The 19,291-nt window shown below is 47.0% G+C and overlaps 1 protein-coding gene across 1 annotated transcript in view; it reads right to left on the bottom strand.

The window, feature by feature from the left end:
- Window positions 1-9,946: 9,946 nt before the first annotated feature.
- The window catches only part of LOC144945600 (guanine nucleotide-binding protein G(i) subunit alpha-2-like), a 45,715-nt gene continuing 36,370 nt past the window's right edge, over window positions 9,947-19,291 (bottom strand). Inside the window, exon 10 of the mRNA XM_078874098.1 lies at window positions 9,947-18,351. The gene's annotated coding sequence lies outside the window, so the exon portion shown is untranslated. The remainder of the gene's footprint in view (window positions 18,352-19,291) is intronic.

Here is a 19,291-nt window from a genome sequence, read left to right on the forward strand (position 1 = left end):
AGCCTCAGGCCACTATCCGCGTCAAATCAGTGCTCCAGACTAAAATTAATTATTTTATTTTACCTCTTATCTATAAGCTCTTTTTCAGAGCGGCTTATATTATCACGTGGACATTTATAGTAGCGGACTGAAAACCTAAATGCATGTTTCCAAATGTGGAAGGCAAAACCGGAGGCGCAACCCGGAGTGAGAGCGAGAAGACGCAAACTCCAAATATACAACAGGTATCGTTAGGGTCGGGATCGAACCCTTGACCTCCTGCGTACCAGGCGAGGTAGATAACATCTTTGTACCACGGAACCCCACGGAACATAAAGAAGGGCTAATAAGGTTTTCATCAATACCTTGCTGATATCGTGAACGAGCGTATACCATCACGCGAACTCTGGTCATCCTCGCAGCGGCTTTTGGCTAAGCCACCGAACACCGCATCACGTGCTTTCAGATGTGCTTCTGAAGGCTTCCAGATGCGTCTGGAACGCTCTTTCCTCTGATATTAGGAAGCCAGTGGAATAATGCACTTTCTAGATTGAAAACGCGTTTCGTTCAAACTGCTTTTTGTGTTTAGTTTTGTTTACCTCCCCCCTCACCTCCGATTAGCACGGTTGGCTACGTACGGTGCAAAATAAGTTCAACATACATACAAAATCCCTGCTCTCGAAATCATCATCGGCATGAAAGCAACGTGGGATTGTAAAATGTCGTGGTGTGAGATTGCAGCAAAGAAGCTGTATTTCTCTAACCCCCCCTGCCCCCGGACAGCGGTGATGTGGCCACAAGCAAATAAAACAGCCTTGCAGGTCAGAAATGTCAAGTCTGCTGATTACAGAGGCTCACACGTGATATGAGAAAGAGTGTCTCAGGTGGCAAACGGGAGAGGCCAAGGACAGTGGGTGATGGCTTGACCGGAGGTCTCTGAAGAAAATCCATCGCGTTAACCAGGGCGACCGGAGGAAGTGTTACCGCAAGGAACTCATCCTCACCCTTGTGAAAACCCGATTTTGCCAGCAGGTGCAAATACAACATTTAAGGGCTGGGGGTGGTGGAAGCGGGGGACAGAGGCGTAGCTAGGGGGGGCAGGGGGGTACATATGTCCCCGGGCGCCAAGGTAAAGGGGCGCCAAAATGAGGCTTACAACGTTACACTATAACTTATTGCGGCGGGCGCAGCAGCCTGAAACTACTGCACAATCTACAGCTCAAACTTAAAGTTTATATATCCTGCCACACACAGCCTACATGTCATGTAATTACATTTTGTATGTGATTAAACGGGGGGGGGGCGCCAATTTTATAGTTCGTCCCCGGGCGCAAAATATCCTAGCTACGCCACTGGCGGGGAAGGTATGTGGGGTTGAAACATCATCACTCGATGTTCGACTGTATGAAATATTACATAGAGTGTATCTTAATAATATACGCCTTTTGGCGTCATCTGGTCCAACACCAGTGGAGACTAGGCTCTAAGAAAAGCCGTCTCGGGTGTGGACCAATCAATTTCAAGGACAGTGCATATCATTATCAGAGTTGTCTCTCTTTGTTTGCATTTTGACTGCTTGTGTTGTGGTTATTGCAAACATGATCCCTTGTATAAAGGTGTCAGTGTTGGTGCCAGATAAAAGGGTAAAAACCTGTTACTACTAATATGAAAACACATTTTAAAAAATGCACCCCCAATGTGTGAGCACACGAGCGGTCGAGTGACCAACATTGTAGCTGTATGAGGTTTTTTTTGCCTTTCTTTTTTTAAATGCACAACTTAACCAACCGAACTTTGGGCCATTGCACAATTTCACCGCGATGGCAGTAACTGGATGGTTCTGTTTATTTTGTACGCGAATTGCAAAATCATAACAATTTTCGCAATTCCGTGCCGAAAAAAAGTGACGGAGTGACGGCCAAAATAGCTGCACGAGTCAAGGCCTTGGAGTTGCCTTACAGCCCACAAACGTCATACTTCACATACGCAGGCCTGCCTGAATGTATGTTTTTGTTTAACTTCTTTCGCACCGTACGTAACCCACCGTGCTTATCGGAGGATACCGTTTTCCCAAAACGTTGGTACTGTTTCCTTTAAAGTATTTTACATTTGAGCCAAGCACGTCGCTTTGCAACGCGAGTTTGTTTTTGTATGCGCTTCTTTGTGTTGGGAACGCGTCTATTTGCTGTTTCCGATGTGGGGGTGCGGCTGTAGTAGGGAGTTATGAAATTAGCCGGGGCTTGGTGGCGCATACCTGTGATCCCAGAGATTTTGGAGGAGAGAGTTGTGCAGATAAACATATTGACTTGTGCAACACTAAATCCACTGAACCGTGGCTAGAAATGTTTTTGTTACAGCAGGTGGGTTCCATAAAGCCATACGTGCAGACCGTGGAGTGCCACGCCTCTCGATACGCGTGTAGGCATTCTCCACGTGAGTGCAGTGGACGTAGGAGTGTGAAGGTCAGATCCCAGTATAAAGATATCCATCGATTTAAAAAGAAAATCAGCTCGTGTGCAGGTGCTACAGGTCGATTGTTACGTCGCACGGCCGTGAGAGATGGTGTCAGCTTTTTGGTAGGCCTTAATCCAGCAGTGGATGAAGGCCTCCCAAAAATGTCTGCAGAGGAATAAATGAGAGCGGAATCTTCACTAAAACACCTGGGGCATCAATGGCTCGAGGTGTGCGTGAATTTTCGACTGGATTGCTCAATTACATCATTTACAACCAGGAACGGGTTGTCTCTCCCTTTGTCAAGAGAAACGTGCGTGAAAGGGGATTGTTGATCAACGTGTGAAATAAGCAGTGGCGCGCTGCGCCCCGGTTAATTGTAGCTTGTGAAAAGCGGCTGGTGCAGTCGGGATAATGAGACCCGGGTTGAGAATCATTCACCGCCGTGGTGTCGACGCCGCTAATTTTGCTCAGCCAGAGATGGGACAAGCTCGGCGGTGCCACGTGCCGTCGAGCGTTTTGGGGTTTTTGTTGTTGTTGCAAGTTCGTCGCAAAGAGCAAGCCACCCAGAGGCCGTGGCCAAGGAGCTCTCAAAATTAAATGCGGACACTCTCGCAACGGTACGGGATCCTACACAGCGGGGAATTTGCGAATAACTTTCGTTTCGAATGTTATTTACGGGGATGGGTGGGGGAGCTTGTTAGGTAGTAATAATAATAAATACAATTTAATGAATGCCAAAACTGGGCCAATCCTGGACTGGTAGGGAAATAAATGTAAAATATTATTGACGGTCAATTTTGTTGGGTTAGGATCGTGTCGGGTGGAGGTGGCTGCACGACACATTTACATTTACTCGTTCTAACCCCTCAAAAAACCCCGTTATTGTGAATGGCAGGAAACACTCGTCGTTTTCAAGAAATGCATAAAAATGATATCCAGCCAGGATACCAATATAAATAAGGTACACCCATCTTAATACCAAATCACGTGATTAAATACCTTGACGATATTTACTATAGATTACATACTGGATTGCCAATGACCACGTAAACGAATCGCCAATTTCAAATGTTGCCCTGCATTGATCCAACCTTGTTATATACGAGGAGATAAGCAAGGTTGATTTCTAGTTAGTACAGTACATCTCTCCCCACCGCGGCGCTAATGGTCGCGGCTCCTCGTTGAGATGATGCTTTTGTGTTTACTTCTGAGCTTGTCACTGTTGACAATCTCGGGGCTTGCCTGTTACCTGAAATCATAACATTTGCAGTCAAATTGCGCACGCTGAGCTGCATTGGCTTCGGGATGCCGCACGAATACGTTATACGGTCGCACTCATGGCACACAAAAGTGCTTGCCACAAATGGACCACAATACATTGCTCTGATCTCGTCAAGAAGCATAAACTATCACACGCGAACTCCGTTCATTCTGGCAGAAGCCGCTTTTGGCTGGCCATCGAACAAAGACGGTCACTGCATCGCGCGCTTCCAGATGCACTTTTGCGGTCGTCTGGAATGCCCTTCCATAGGATATTCGGAAGCCATTGGGAGCTATACATTTACAAATTTAGATCGCAAACTCATTTTTTTAGGACTGATTTTGTCTTTAGTTGATTGTCTTTCCCCCACATCTCAGATTGGCACGGTTGGTTACGTACGGTGCGAAACAAGTTCAACAACACACACATTGTTTGTGTGCTCGGTACAAACCTCCGCCCCTCTCCCGTCATTAATGCACCCACGGCTGCCTCAGCAAAGGTCAGTAAAGGTCACACTCACTTCGTAAACGTAGATGCAACCCACATACCTCCGGATTATGAACAAAAACAGAGGGGCGATGAGGGGGGAGGTGGAGGGGGGGGGGGAGAGAATGGGGAAAAAAGTCCGTCTTGTAATGTGGCGACGAGGGTAACACTTACTGTGTAGCAAGTGAAAAACAAGCACGCATATACATGGCGTGTTCCTTGTTGGGCTGGTGTATTGTGTCCGTCCGTCGTGCATCCAAAAATGGGAGGGGTGGAGCTGGGTGGAGAGCGGAGGGTGGGGAGGGGCTGGGTGGGGAGGGTGGGGAGGGGCTGGGTGGGGGCTGGGTGGGAGGGGTGCGGCTGGGTGGGGAGGGGCTGGTCACCCCGTGGTGCCCTTATAAATCTCAACATTTAACCTACTCACGCCGGCTTGTGCCGCCCTCACAGTCGGGCATATTTGCGGAATACACCACGCCACCGTTGACCCTGGCCATTGACCGAGCAACCCAACGTTCCTACCAGCTCCCTCTGCAGGTATGTGTTTTAGAGCAGTGGTTCTTAAACTTGACTGCAGCCTTCACCCCCTTGGGTTCTCAGAAAAGACATCCCGCTAGTGCCACCACTTTTTGGGTTTCTTTTGTGGCAACGTCTTGTCAAATCTAACGACTCACTGTAGATGAATCTATGCATGTGTGGTGCAGTGAAGTGTGGGTAACGTGTATGCATGTATATAGAACTACTTTAGCACCATAAATAGCCGACCAAGCTCATCGGTGGGCTAAAAAAAAGCAGTTTTATAGAAATACTTTTCAATCTAGATTTAAACGTGCATAGCTCCACTGGCTTCCTAATATCAGGACGAAGAGCGTTCCAGACGGCCGCAGTAACACATCTGAAAGCGCGCGATAGTGACCTTCTTTGTTCGTGGGCTAGCTAAAAGCTTCTGCGAGGAAGACCAGAGTTCGCGTGATGGTTAATATTCCTTGACGAGACTCTTACCTCTTCCAAAACGTCTGGTCAAGCATGAAAGGTTGGGGCAACATACCCCCTGAGATGGGCTCTAACAGTGCTCCCTCTACGCGAAGCCCTCCTGCAAGCAGTGGCGTGAGGAAGCAGTTAAAGAATGAAATCAACAACTTCATAATGACTTTAATAAGCACTCTCTATAAATAAGCACACCAGTCACGTGCCAGTGCCCTCATTAAGGCGCTAAGGAAATTCACTTTCAAGTGGGCTGTGTGTGTGTGCCGACGTCATGGTCTGAACCATTACTCGCAAATTACTATGCTTAATCGGAAAAAAACCCAATTTCCCCCCTCCCCCCCCATGCAGACAGACTAATGAACTCCTTGTAGGTTGGCGCTCTGTTGTTCACGGCATGTCGCACGGGTACAGCTACCATCAGGAGCATCCCTGGAGATAGTTAGTTCGTTCGTTTCTCAGTCCGCTTGTCCTGGTGGGGGTCGCGGCGGCAGCGTGTTGAGTAGTGACGGTCCCAGACCTCCCTTTCCCTGGTGACAGACTCCAGCACTACATTACTATACACTATAAACTACACTATACACTACACTATACACTACACTATACACTACACACAACTATACACTACACTGCTATACACTACACTATACACTACACTATACACTACTATACCCTACTATACACTACCACACTACCAGTGGCGGCTCCTGCAAAATCTCTCAGGGGGGGCAAATGGCTGGATGATTGATAAGGATAAGGTCCACCCATGCAATGGATAAATTAACAGCTTAAGCATGTAAAGGCAACTTCACTTCTTTAATATTAATGAAAAATAAAGTGACTCTTACAATACATCTTGTTTGTTTCTATACTCACTATTAAAACAAACCACTCAAGTTTCTTTTATTAAAGATTCCACTAGGTGGCGACAAATTATATTGTTGGATGAAACGTGCTTACGTATAATGACGTAAGCACGTATGATGACGTAAGCACGTTAGGGCGAGCCCTCCCGGAAGCCATAGAGAATGCATTGCAGCGCCCCCGTTCGAAAAAAAACATATTTGAATGTAAGTCTATGGGAACACTCGGGGCGATTCTCAGCTGGAGGGAAATCGCCCAAAAAGAGGCGGTACTCCACAGAACGTGACATGACGCTGATTGGACTATATCCAGAGGCACAGTGACGGCTAGCGTGACTCTGTGGTTGAATGACATTGGTGGTGCGTCGCCCAATCGTCTAATGAAGAAACCGCCCCTGTACACTACACTATATTACACTATACTACCATACACTACTACACTATACATTACTATACACTACTACACTACACTATACACTATTATACACTACAATACCATACACTACTACACTATACACTACTACACTACACTATACACTACTATACACTATAATACACTTCAATACCATACACTACTACCCTATACATTACTATACACTACACGAAACACTACTATACACTACAATACCATACACTACTACACTATACATTACTATACACCACTACACTACACTATACACTACTATATACTACACTACGATACAATACATTACTATACACTATACATTACTATAATACACTATACACTCCACTATACACTACTATACACTACTACACGTTCCACTACACTACAATACACAACACTACTATACAATACATTACTATACACTACTATACGTTACTATAATACACTACTACACAATACACTACTACACACTACTACACTGTACACTACACTACTATACATTACTATACGCTACACTAAAAACTACACTCTACACTACAATATACCGACTCTAGTTCTTCCTGAGTAATTCCCAGGCGTTCCCAAGCGAGCCGTCCCGCCAGCGTGACCTCGGGCATCTTCACCTACTGGATAGTGTCGTTCACTCCTTTTCAGAGGGGGCACTTTCGCCGATAAGACATCATCAGTGTGTAAGGGCCGCCACACATTTGAAACCATTGGGGGTTTGACAGCAGCACGCTGATGATGATGGGTAGGGTGTTTTCACAATTTGTGTTGTCGGGGGTGGGGGGGGGGCACTACAGGCCACCAAGGGGCCGCCAGTGGCCCGCGGACTTTGCAACAAAGAACACCGCCCGAGGGTAAACAAAAACCCGTGCAGTATAAATGAAATCAAAATCGTAATTAGTTAATTTATTTTGGCGACTCCGTCCCACCACGCACATAAACGCCGTGACCCACCTGGCGCGGATCGTTCGGTTGTCGTGTCGTCCAAGCGCAGCAGCGAGGACGAATGCGCAGAAGAAACAAAACTTTGGCACTTTGATTAGCGCATCGTGTAGAGCTCGTCGAGAGGAATAGGTTGCCGCGTCGTTCGCCTTCAACAGACATAAAATGACGTCGCAACGCAGTTTATGCGAGAGCCGGGGGCTTATGGGACCCCGGGGTCCCGCCATAAGGTTCATATGTAAGTTGTTATGCATTGTTATTGTTGTCGATTCAAACTCGTGTTGGGCAGCTCGATGGAACAGCAACCCTAAGTGAGGTAGGTGCAAGAGCTATGTTTGTTTTTCTGGTCATCCCGACTCTTGTACATTTTGTTCCTTCGTTCAAGATGAATGGTGCAGGTGATCGTGATAAGGAGGTGGATTTGATTATTATAATCAGAACACATTTTGTGAGCCATTACCAGGGATTTAAATTGCTCTCTTCACAATTTTCAGGAATACTGCTGAGCCTGGCTTGGAGTAAGGATTATCAGCTAACACACTACCATTAGGGAACAAAGCACGCCCGTCCATTTTTTTTTATTGCTGTACCTTACGTTCCTATGAGAAAAAAATAATAATAAATTAATGAAGTGTGACAAAATAATTACTGCTGCAGCGTTCCGGCTGAAATTAGGCACTATTGCTCATCAGAATGATCTATTCACCTCGCAGTCGGGTTTGTGCACGGCTCAAATCAGACAATTGACGAGGCAAGATGGGGGGGGGGGGGAGGTGCGGTGTGTAATTTCTACACACTCATCTGCGTGTGGTAATTACGTGCAATCTACCAATGAACGTGGCTTCACCAGTTCCACTTGGCGCAGGAAGTTCCGGCGAATGAGCCTGTTGCACCATCCTCAGCTGTGGCCCAGGAGCCTGCCCTCTGTTGTGAGGCCCCGGGGGAGGGGGCTTGGGGGTAAATCGGCCTCGCACAAAGAGGGCAGTCAACCCACACCAGGCCTGTGGGAGCTGGACTCCGTGGGATTTTGCCCCAGGCCTCCAGGAACCCCTGGCCTGCCACTGGTTGTGGCTGTGCAACCAGTGGCAAGACTGAGAGGTGGGTGGGTGGCAGCCTGGAGAGGCCTTCATCCAGCAGTCGAGTGACCGTGGTCTGATCACAACGAACTGGTGGCTGCACCGAGATGATGCATCTTCTGTATTTGATTCATGTAGAGTGCACGGAATTTTTTTTATGATGTCGAATATTTCCGTTTCTTTCCTTAAGGAAACTCGGCAAAGATTCAAGATCTTGCTAGGGATTTAAATATAAGATTGTTTATGGTTTTAATATCCTTGAGGCAGCCTTGAAAAGGGGATCAGTCTAAGTTCATAATGCAGATTTATGCCTTTTCAAATACACTTATAAATATTACGGGGGGAAAACCCAAGAGATTTTGCCAGACTTTGGAATTCCTCAAAAAATGTATAAATGTGAGTGTCATTTATGCAAACATTTGAACAAATCCAATTAATGGTCACAAACAAACCTTGCAATTCTCACTTTACAGCTTGAGTTTAGACCCACAAACACAAAACAATTGATCCCCTGTGTAGCCTTACAGACGATTGGGGGGAAGTGCTGTTAGCAAGCGCCTCAAAGCCAGCACAGCACACGAGGTGGTGTGGCCAACGCTGGACTCGATCATCTTTGTGTTCCCAGGACTGGTCTTCGCACATTCTTAGGTTTTTTCGGTAAAATCACGTAGGTAAAAAATTAAAATTAATAAAAGTAAAATAAAATAAAAATCACGACGTTTCGGATGCAACACAAGCTTCCGTCTTCAGGTGGAACCGTCACAGCACGATAGCTGTATCTTCACACGCCTGGCACAGTATTCCTGAAAGCCCAACGGTAGGCTGCCTTTTGTCTTTCCAGGGCTGATGTTTACACACCGCACCAGGTATTCATTTAAGGCTGAGTCGACTTAGGCTAGGACCCAGGACCGATGCAGATAATGGTCACCGCTGTTGGACCGTGAGCGAGTATCAAAACACGGATCGCCGGGTTCGTAGCACGGCGCACTAACCGCTTGCACGACCAAATTCCGCGCTAACCACACACACGCGGGCATTGCCGACAGCGGTAACTATGCGTCAGTGCCGTTTGTCGTTTGGGTGACATCTAAACACCAAAGGCACGGTGAGTCACACAGCTTCGGGTCACACTGGGTTCACACACACACACAGAGAGAGAGGGTCAGCGGAGACGGGCCAGCGTGGACCTCAAAACACTAGTTTACCGTTCCAATAAAAAAATTGAGCCACATCAAAAGAAAAAAAAACGGGTGTAAAAATATAACTCCACCGAGGTGGCGGCGGCGGCACGACGGCACGACGGCGATGACGCGGGGCCGCACCGTGGACGACGCGACGGGGGAATCAGCGGAGGGAGAAAAAACACAGCCCCACGAACGACGAACGGTTTCGTGGACACGACTTGCCGGACACTCGCACTCGGGCACAGTTAAAGCAGCGCCGGGTGGCTCCGGCGGTAGAGCGAGGTTCAAATCCTGTTTTTTTATGGGGGGGGGGGGGGGTTGACTCGGCCCATCACCCCCCACCCCCCCCCCTCGGGGTCGAGAGAATAGGTACCACTTTGTGGGGAAGTCAACAGGAGTTGTCCTACGGTTAGACTCGTCCGTGCCACAGGAGAGGGGAGTTTGCACCAAGGGCTCAGGGATGTAAATGGAAGATGCCCCCGACTCGATGATATTTTCAGCAACAAATCATAATGCAGTGGGGGAGCCTAAATAAATAAATAAAGGCTTATGGCAGCATCTGGCAAAATACGACCACCATGGGTTTGAGACTCCGTGCAGACATCATTGTGGAATTGGACTTGTAATAAAGCCCGCGGAGTGGGTTTGGTCTCAGTAACTAAAAAAAAACATGTAATCAGGCGAGACCCGATTGACACGACTCCCTGAACCTGGCAAAATGCAAAGATGAAAGAAGAAGAAGAAGAAGAAAAAGCCCCCAAAATATAGGGAATGCAAATGGAGCAAAAGTGCAGAAACACTACGCCGATGAAACATTTAAGACATGCTTATAGAGTTGTTACTTTAAAAGGTTTAAAAAATGTAAACTTCGAGTGAAGTAATTATTCAAAGGAATATATATGCTTGAAGTGACTGCTATAGCCGTCTGCAAGATCATCTTCATTCTTGCAGCAATGTATTCTCAGCATTGCGTTTGAAAGTATTTTGTAACGAGGAGTCTCAAAGCATGTCACATATACAAATGAGCAGAAATGCACCACTGGCACTGCAATTAGCTCACTGGGAAACAAGTCAATCAAACACAGCAATAATACTAAAAATGTACACCAACTTCCAAGGAGTATGTTACGTCAAGCTTTTACAACAGTACCTCTTGAATAAGTATTGCTTAACTTTATGGTAACGACAAAACAAACTCTTGCACATTCCCTCGTCTATTTAATATCGCCTTAAAACTGTTAAGAAACATAAAAAATGCAAGCAGCAGCAGCATCATAACCCACCATCTCAGTCTACATCACTGGCGCGTCCAAACACACGCAACCTGTGCAGAGCCTTACAGTGCTCTAACTGGCAAGGCGCCGATGAGGGATACGTCCACGTGGCCGATATGCAAACGATGAAATCGGAACGTTGCCCCAAGCTTCCTGCGCAGTATACGACTCGCGCAAAAAAAACATCTTCACGCATTTGTCAATAACACCATGGCCTTAAAAGAATATACATACACAGCACATGCTTTTAGATTTGTGTCTTTCCCCTGCACCTCCGATTAGCATGATTGGCTACGTACGGTGCGACAAAAGTTAAACATATACACAAATACATTAAATGTCCCCTATTATATTTGTTTCTTTTACGGTCACAGTGTTATTGATGAATGTATTGGGTTTGTTTTGCATCGTCAACTTGTGCTTGTGCACCGCTGCCAACGCAAGCAGTAGCGGCATCACCAAATAATCAGTGTACAATACGTTACTCGGGATCATACCTGCTACGTTATAGCTGCAGCACACTTTGTGGCACCACACAGCAAACGCATACAACAACAATAAACACCAGCATGTGAATGTTAATTGAAAATTCACCCTGGCGTAATAAACGACCGTAATAGTATCCTAAAATAAACAGCAATTGTAGACACGCAACAAATGTAGAAAAACAAATCTAAGTTAACCGTGTACAAAATTGATGAGAGTTAAATGAGCCACTTTAGAACGCATATCGGCAGCACGCCTCAAACCTAATGCAGTCTGCCTCTACAGGTGCGCGTGGACACGGCTCGGATTGGGCAGATCCAACCCTCTGCTGGAGTTAAAATTCCACACAAGGGATGGATTTTTTTCAGATACTGATTTTTTTTTGTCTTATCCATTGCATTGGCAGGCACACGCAGACCGACGCACTTTTGTAATAATTGGCACGTGGACAGGCACGGTTGATGAACGTGGAATGGCGACAAAGAGGAAGCACGGAGGAGTTTGGGGTCAGGTTGGGTGGAAACTGACTCCTCGAGTTCGGGGGGTACAATCACAAATGATCAACTCCGCAATAACTGGTGAAGCAAGTTGAAATATAATTTAAATACAAATATTATCCGGTCGGTGGAGGCTGTGCATGCTTGTGGAGGCGAGGGTTGGTGGATCACGCAAATGTTGTGAAACTTCCTTCCCCTGGGCGTCGAGGAGGTGCCGTACCCTGGCTCGCAAGGAGAACGCGGCACTGAAAAAAAAGGTGAAACTCCCCTTTTTCGTCTGTATGGGATAGAGCGTTTCCCCCTCGCACGCGTGGCTTTTCTCCAGGGACTCTCCGGCTTCCTCCATCATGTAAACGCTCATGAATTAGCCGTTAACGCCTTAAAATATCGAGGACCGCAGAGCTTTGGCAATCGTTTGTGCCGGCTCATCGCGTGGCCGCCTTCCCGCGTGTCTGTGGTTTCCCTGCGCCTCCCGAGTCGTCCTCTCATTCTATGAGACTTAGCGAACGTCGTGCGGCACATCACAGGTTGACATTATTATTACTGTATTATTATTATTTGATAACCAGCCAATAATGCCATCACTGCACCGTTGTGCACCGCCCAGTGCAGAGACCGGTGGGTAAATGCGTCCACCGCCGAAGTTAACAAATGGTTATCGTCGGTTATCCAATTTGGAATGGGTTATCCATTTACACCCGCAAAACGTTAAGAATGAGTGGGCTTGGGGCAAGACATTTTGGCAGAAGGGATGACGGGCCAACACGGTCGAGAATCATGATGAGGTGGCAGCCAAGGAAATGGAACGCGTCCCAGGGGACGTCCACCGTGGAGACGAAACGACGAGATTAGCTCATGCGCAGGCGCTGGGTGGATTGTTAAAACTGCACGATCGTGAGAGATGGCAGCGGGCTTGTGGGGTTGGCCTTCATCCAGCAGTAAATTAATCAGGGCTGGAAGAGCATAAACCATCACGGGAACTCCGGTCATCCTCGCAGCAGATTTTGGCAAGCCATCAAACAAAGACGGTTACTGCATCGTGCGCTTTCAGATATGCTTCTGCGGCCGTCTGGAACGCTCTTCCTTCCGACATTTAGAAACTACTGGAACTATACACTTTAAAATCTGGATTGAAAACCCATATCTTTAGAATAGCTTTTTGTGTTTAGTTTGTTGTCCTTCCCCCGCACCTCCAATTAGCACGGTTGGCGACGTACGGTGCGAAAGAAGTTCAACGTACATGCATGCATACATGACGACGAGGACGCGAAAGGGTAATAAATCACTGTAGGCGTTTAACGTCTGCAACCAGCCGGAGAAAAACTAATCTGAACAGGGAGGGCCTAATACATCAACACGGACGAGACGGCTCAATTACGCTCAGCGCGAACTCGCACAACGCACGTCTCAGCGACGGGTAAAGCAACCTGCACGAAGCTCGTTGCACGCACAGTGCTCACAGCAGCGGGGTAGGGATGTCTCTCTCCCACCCTCCCATCTCAAAGACGAAGGGTGAGAGACAAAAGATTTTCTTCGTGGCCTCATTAAGCATTCTCCCCAAGATTTGAATCTGTCACACGCAGCTTTGACTCGACTATAAACTAAGCAGTGAATTGATACGCGAGTAAACAATGCCACCCACTGTTATCCCGCGGAAAAAGCCGCTGATGCTGAAAACAGTGCCAGCCTTGGCAACCAGCACCAGCACTCTGGAGCTCACGCCTGGTCTACAAGGTAAAGGTGTAGCCCTGCAATTGCTGGCTCACGTTACTGCTGGTGGATGGGCCTGTGCTAGAGAGGCCCTCCGTGTAGGATATTTTGTCCACTCTTCCACCTTCACGGAGGTGGGAAAAACCCCACAATTTATACCCACCACTCGCGATCTGCCCATTGACCAACTGTGGTCCTACCATTTATAGTGTAAAAGGATGGATAGAGGTGACGATGGGGGGACGTTGGGACAGGAGGTAGGAATTGAGAAACCTGCCCCATTGTTTTGACTTGGCGTCAGGAGTTCAAAGTGAACCGGCGACCTCTGGATTGCGAGTCAAGTGTGCGAATCGTGACACCACGAACTCATGAAGACAAGTGCTCTCCGGATGACTCTTCAGTGTGCTTTTATTTTTTTACGTGGGGGTTAATAAAAACCATTATTTTCTAAGCAAAGCCTCAACGAGTCTCAGGACTCTTTCGAGAGGGCCCTGCTTTGATTGGCTAGTCAATTGTCTTGTGCGTCGGAAGAGACTGAAGTACCCGGAAAAAATCCCAACACTCCAAAAATGCAGATGTCAACAACCTACTTACTAGTAATAGGGTTTTACCCTTTCAACTGGTACAAAAACTGACACCCTTATACAAGGCATCATGTTTGCAATAACCCAACACAAGCAGTCAAAATGCAAACAAAAATAAACAACTCTGATGATGATAATGATATGCACTGTCCTTGAAGTTTTGACTGCTTGTGTTGTGGTTATTGCAAACATGATGCCTTGTATAAAGGTGTCAGTTTTTGTACCAGTTGAAAGGGTAAAAACCTATTACTATATTTTGCCACTGGTAAAGGAGGTCTCATAGTGTAAACCTATTTACTCTATTGCTCTCTTAAAACTTACCTAATTTGGTCCTCCTCGAGTAATAAAAAAGACGTAGGGTTACAGTAGTTAAAACACAACTACAAACTGAGTAAATAAAGCAATGTGATGCAACTTCATTTGCTGTGACATTAATAACGGTGAAGCAATTCCACTAAATCCGAGCTCCGAGCTAAAATTACAACATCGGTTTCACTGTTATTCAACGATCCTCACTCGTATGCAGAGCGAGTGGGACAATGCTTCCCCCCTCCCTCTATTTGTGCGTTCAGTAGTCACTTGATGGGAATCTCTGAGGTTGCACCGCAATGCCCTCTTTTGCGGGGCCATTCCACCCCACGAAGGGCTGAAATGCACTGCGAGAGATCCGAATGGATTTTTCGTCTCTCGTGATGCCAATAGCCCAGTTGGGATCAGATTGGAGGAAAATTACGGGAAAAAAAAACAAAAAAATAAATAATGGTGCAGCAATCGTATAATTGCCATCTTAAAATTAGCAACTGTTCATTAGCCAGCGTTTATCACACTCCATTCCGCTCTACTCCTAGCTTTCATTATTTTTTACCAGGTATCCGATGTTTAAAGATGTAACTTGCATTTTAATGAATTATATTCTCGTGCCTGATGGCAATATGCTTCGGGAGCTAAATACCAATGTTGAGGTCTGCTAATAGCAAAAAGAGGGCTTCAGGAGAGTGTTTGTGTAGTTTTCTTAGGTTTTTTTCGGTAAAGTCACGTAGGTAAAACATCAAAATTAATGAAAATAAAATAAAATAAAAATCACGACGTTTCGGAGGCAACACAAGTCTCCGTCATCAGGTGGGACCATCACAGCCAGATTAGCTGCAGCTACGTGACTTTACCTAAAAAACCTAAGAATATGAATCCTTGCAGTCACGAAAGCTTCAAATCTAGAATGTTTGTGTAGTTTTAAAATTCCTCCTCTGTTGAACTAAAAATACAATTATTTTTTATTTTATCATATAAGGCCCACTGAGCTATACAGCTATTTTCCAGAAGCGACCTGACGACAAGTGATCGCTGAATGAAGTGGCTTATCATGTGGAATTTAGAGAAGCGACTCTAAACGCATGTTGAGTCTAAATGTGGAGGGAAAAACCAGAGGACCCCGGATAAAAATCCACACGACCACGGGGAGAACACGCAAACTCCAAATATACAGGAGTCAGGGTCGGGATCGAACTCACAACCTCCTGCATACCAGGCGAGGTAGTTAACATCTCGCCACCATGGCGACATCGACGTCATTAATCTTAAGGAATGCTCTCGTTAAACGTGGGGCCCCGGACTCGGACACCTCAACACTGGGGGTGACCGCAGGTCTCATCTTTTCCCCGCAGCCGAAGCAACGGACCCAGCCAAAAATCCGACCTCTTTAACGACCACGGGCTCACACTTCCCATCTCCTCCTCCTCCTCCGTACTGCTTCCCGAGTACATCCCTTGTCGTTGAACATAAACACTGACGCAGACTGCAATGTTCACGACGTTATTCAGTCATTACTGATGTGTCTATAAATTCCGTGGTCTGTGCAAGACACACCTTTTAAGACTTGCCTTCCCACAAAATAAAATTGTTAAGTAAAAGCAGTCTCGCTTTACTTTTAATTTACCATGCCATTCGTTACAATTTACTCTGCTCTCAGTCGATGTTCAACGCCGAGGTCGTGACGAGTTTATTTTCTCATCCCTGTTGCTCTGTAACCCCCCCCCACCCCACCAGCACCGCTAACGTGCACTGATGCAGACTTTATTGAGGGCGATATTGGCACGTCAAAAAATACACATTTGGTTATTTATTTAATAAGTGTTACAACTATGTTACCAAATACCAATCAATTATTTTGTACTTGTTAGAATCATGAGATTTAAACGTTACATTACAAAAAAACTCCAGAGTGGGTTATGAATCCAGGACACCAGTCTAAAACAATACCCATTGGGCTCTGGCCTCATCTCATGAGCAGAGAGGGGAGGAGGGGGTGGTATTTTTATGTTTTATCCCAGTGTAGCCTTTAACAGACTGTTGGGGCAAGTGCTGTTAGCGAGCACCTATGAAGGCTGGCCCCAGCACACGAGGGGGTGGGTGGCCAACACCACGCCCGGTCGCCTTTGTCTCCCCAGTGCTAATATTATACACACCACACCAGGTACTCTTTTCTTTTCGAAACTGCCTCTGGTGTTTAACTTGTTGTAATTCCCCTGGCAACCAATTCGCACGCTTGGCCACGTACGGTGTGAAAAAATTCAACATACAGAGAGTATACGAGGCCGAATTGACCTCGGGGGGGGGGGGGGGGGACACACACCCAGGACTGGTGCAAACATTCGCCACTGCTACCGGTCGTGTGCGGGAATGGAACTCGGGTCACCGGGTTGGCAGCATGGTGCAGCGAGATAAGCGGCGCAACGCCGCGTGCGTCAGGTTTCCGTCTTATTCCGTTAGGGTCACCGAACCGCAGTCCCGCTTTCGCCGGTACGGCTGCGGTTTCAGAAATTCCCGTCCCCCATAATTTGCGAAGGGGGGTGGGGTTGGGGCGGGGGGGGCTTGTGATGAATCTCTCACCGTGAGAACATCGCCAAGAGCAGCAGCAGCAGCACGCATTCTACAATTACCCGTGCCGACTGTGCCGGGGGCGCGTAAAATGCAATCAAGAGGCGATATCTCTACGAGGCCAAGGGCAGATCGGTGCCGACAACTGGGAGAGGCATAGCCAATTCTGTGTCGCTGTACGGCTCTGCGATGCGTTTTCTAGGTTGTACCCACACGTTGCGTGGCCCGAAGTCTGGCGCCTTGTGTGTGCATGCGCAATTTGTCACTTGTAATTTCTCTCGCGAGCCTCTCTCAGCGCCAGCTTGAGCCACTTCAATGGGTGGACCCCAGAGCGTGAACGATGGGAGGGGGGGGACGCCCGCCCGCCTGCCCGCCCGCCCGGGCCACACTCATGCGATTACAATTCCACGCCACACACACACACCAGTTAGAAATAGCCTCACGGAAAGAACACGCCACCCAAAGAAAGCCACCTCATCATGCTTTGCTATGGAAACATTACGGGCAGAAACAAATGCAAAGCAGAAATGAAATCGGTGCCTCTACCATCTTTGCAGTGCACTGCATTTCTTTTTGCATTGAAATATGTGGGGGGGGGGTCCCATATTTTATATGGAATGCTCATTTTCCAATGGAAATCTGGTAATCCGTCAGCATATGTTCAACAAGCCTGACTCTGCTGATGAGACCAAGAAGATCGAGGCCGGTGCAGTTTGCCTGTTTAAGCGAATAATGCTTGATGATGTTTGGTCGAGAGAGCCAATAGTCAGATGAGCCTGCTTATTATTTTATTCACGTGTGGAGGCACATAATGGAGGAGTTCTGCTCGTATTTGCTTTTGCCCAACGAACAAGCGGCTGTTGCAGCAGACGCTCGCGTGATTGCGTGTGCCCGAAGCTGCGCGACACAACTTCGAAGCTTCGTTAATGAGCAGGGAGGGAAACAAAGGATTCACGATCACGGTAAAGGGCGGCGATGTGGCACTCCCGCGACATCACCCTGACGCCACTCTTGGAACCCACAGCCTGGGTTGAGTATCCACAAGACGAGAGAGCAATATCTTATTTCGAGTTGCATCTTCAACTTCATTTCCATCGGGGGGGGGGGGGGGGGGTGGGGGACGGGAAGCCACGACTCCCTGGGAATCCAACCACAGCATGAGCGATGAGTCCAGCGGCAGAAGGCGACAGGAACGTTGGCGGGGCGACGATGTGACACGTGTGCGTTTGCGATCGGCGTCATCGTCTCCGTCGTGTGCGGTTGAGCGTCGGCACCCACGCTCCGCGCCCTGCCAAGAGACACGACGAGACACGACGAGACTCAACTCCCAGAAAGGGGGATGACGGCACGCAAATGCGCACCTGCGGACGGTGTGATCTACAACCCTTAGGGTGGAGCGGTACCAAGCAGAGAAATGTAATGACTGCCGTGTCGCGCCTACAGCCCGTTTAATCTCGTGCACACACTCATGTGTTTCTGTGCAACATTATTTTGTTTTAACAGGTAAAACCCACCCAGCTTTATAGCTTGTTTTCAGAAGCCAGCTGGCCACAGATGATAACTCAACGAAGTGGCTTACCACGTGGAAATGTATAGCAGCCAAATACTCTAAACGCATGTTTCTGAATGTGGAGGGAAAAACCGGAGGGACCCAAAGCAAAATCCACGTGATCACCACAGGGAGAGAGACATGCACACTGCAAATATACAGCAGACCAAGGCCGTAATTATAATATTTATTGGGGGGGGGACACATCCCCCAATATTCAAATATGCTCAAAATGTCCCCCCCAATATATTGCTATAATCAATATAAAAAAAATTGCTATGCTATGTAAATAAAAACAACAATTTGCTAAACCTTGGCCACAATATCTGGACTTGTCTTCATATAAAAATGCATAGATTTATGTTTATATGATTGTGGCTATGGCTGTACTTTATGAATCCCTAATCTCTGCCATTACATCCAGTGAAACAAGAAAAGGTAAAAAAGAAAAAGCAGAGAAATGTAATACAATACACTATTAGACATTATTGTAAAAAATTAATAAAAAGTCCATCCCATGTGTTAGTGATTTTTTTTTTAGGCAGGAAATTAGTTTTCAAATTTAGATTTTTTTTCTTGGGGGGGGGGGGGGGGGCCTAGACGCCCTGGAAGATTTGGTCTCCTCCAATGTTGACTCCATGGCTATGGCCTTTGCAGCAGAGGTTTGAGTCGGGATCAC

This window comes from Lampetra fluviatilis, chromosome 38 (assembly GCF_964198595.1).
Source record: "Lampetra fluviatilis chromosome 38, kcLamFluv1.1, whole genome shotgun sequence".
Classification (NCBI taxonomy): Eukaryota; Metazoa; Chordata; class Hyperoartia; order Petromyzontiformes; family Petromyzontidae; genus Lampetra; species Lampetra fluviatilis.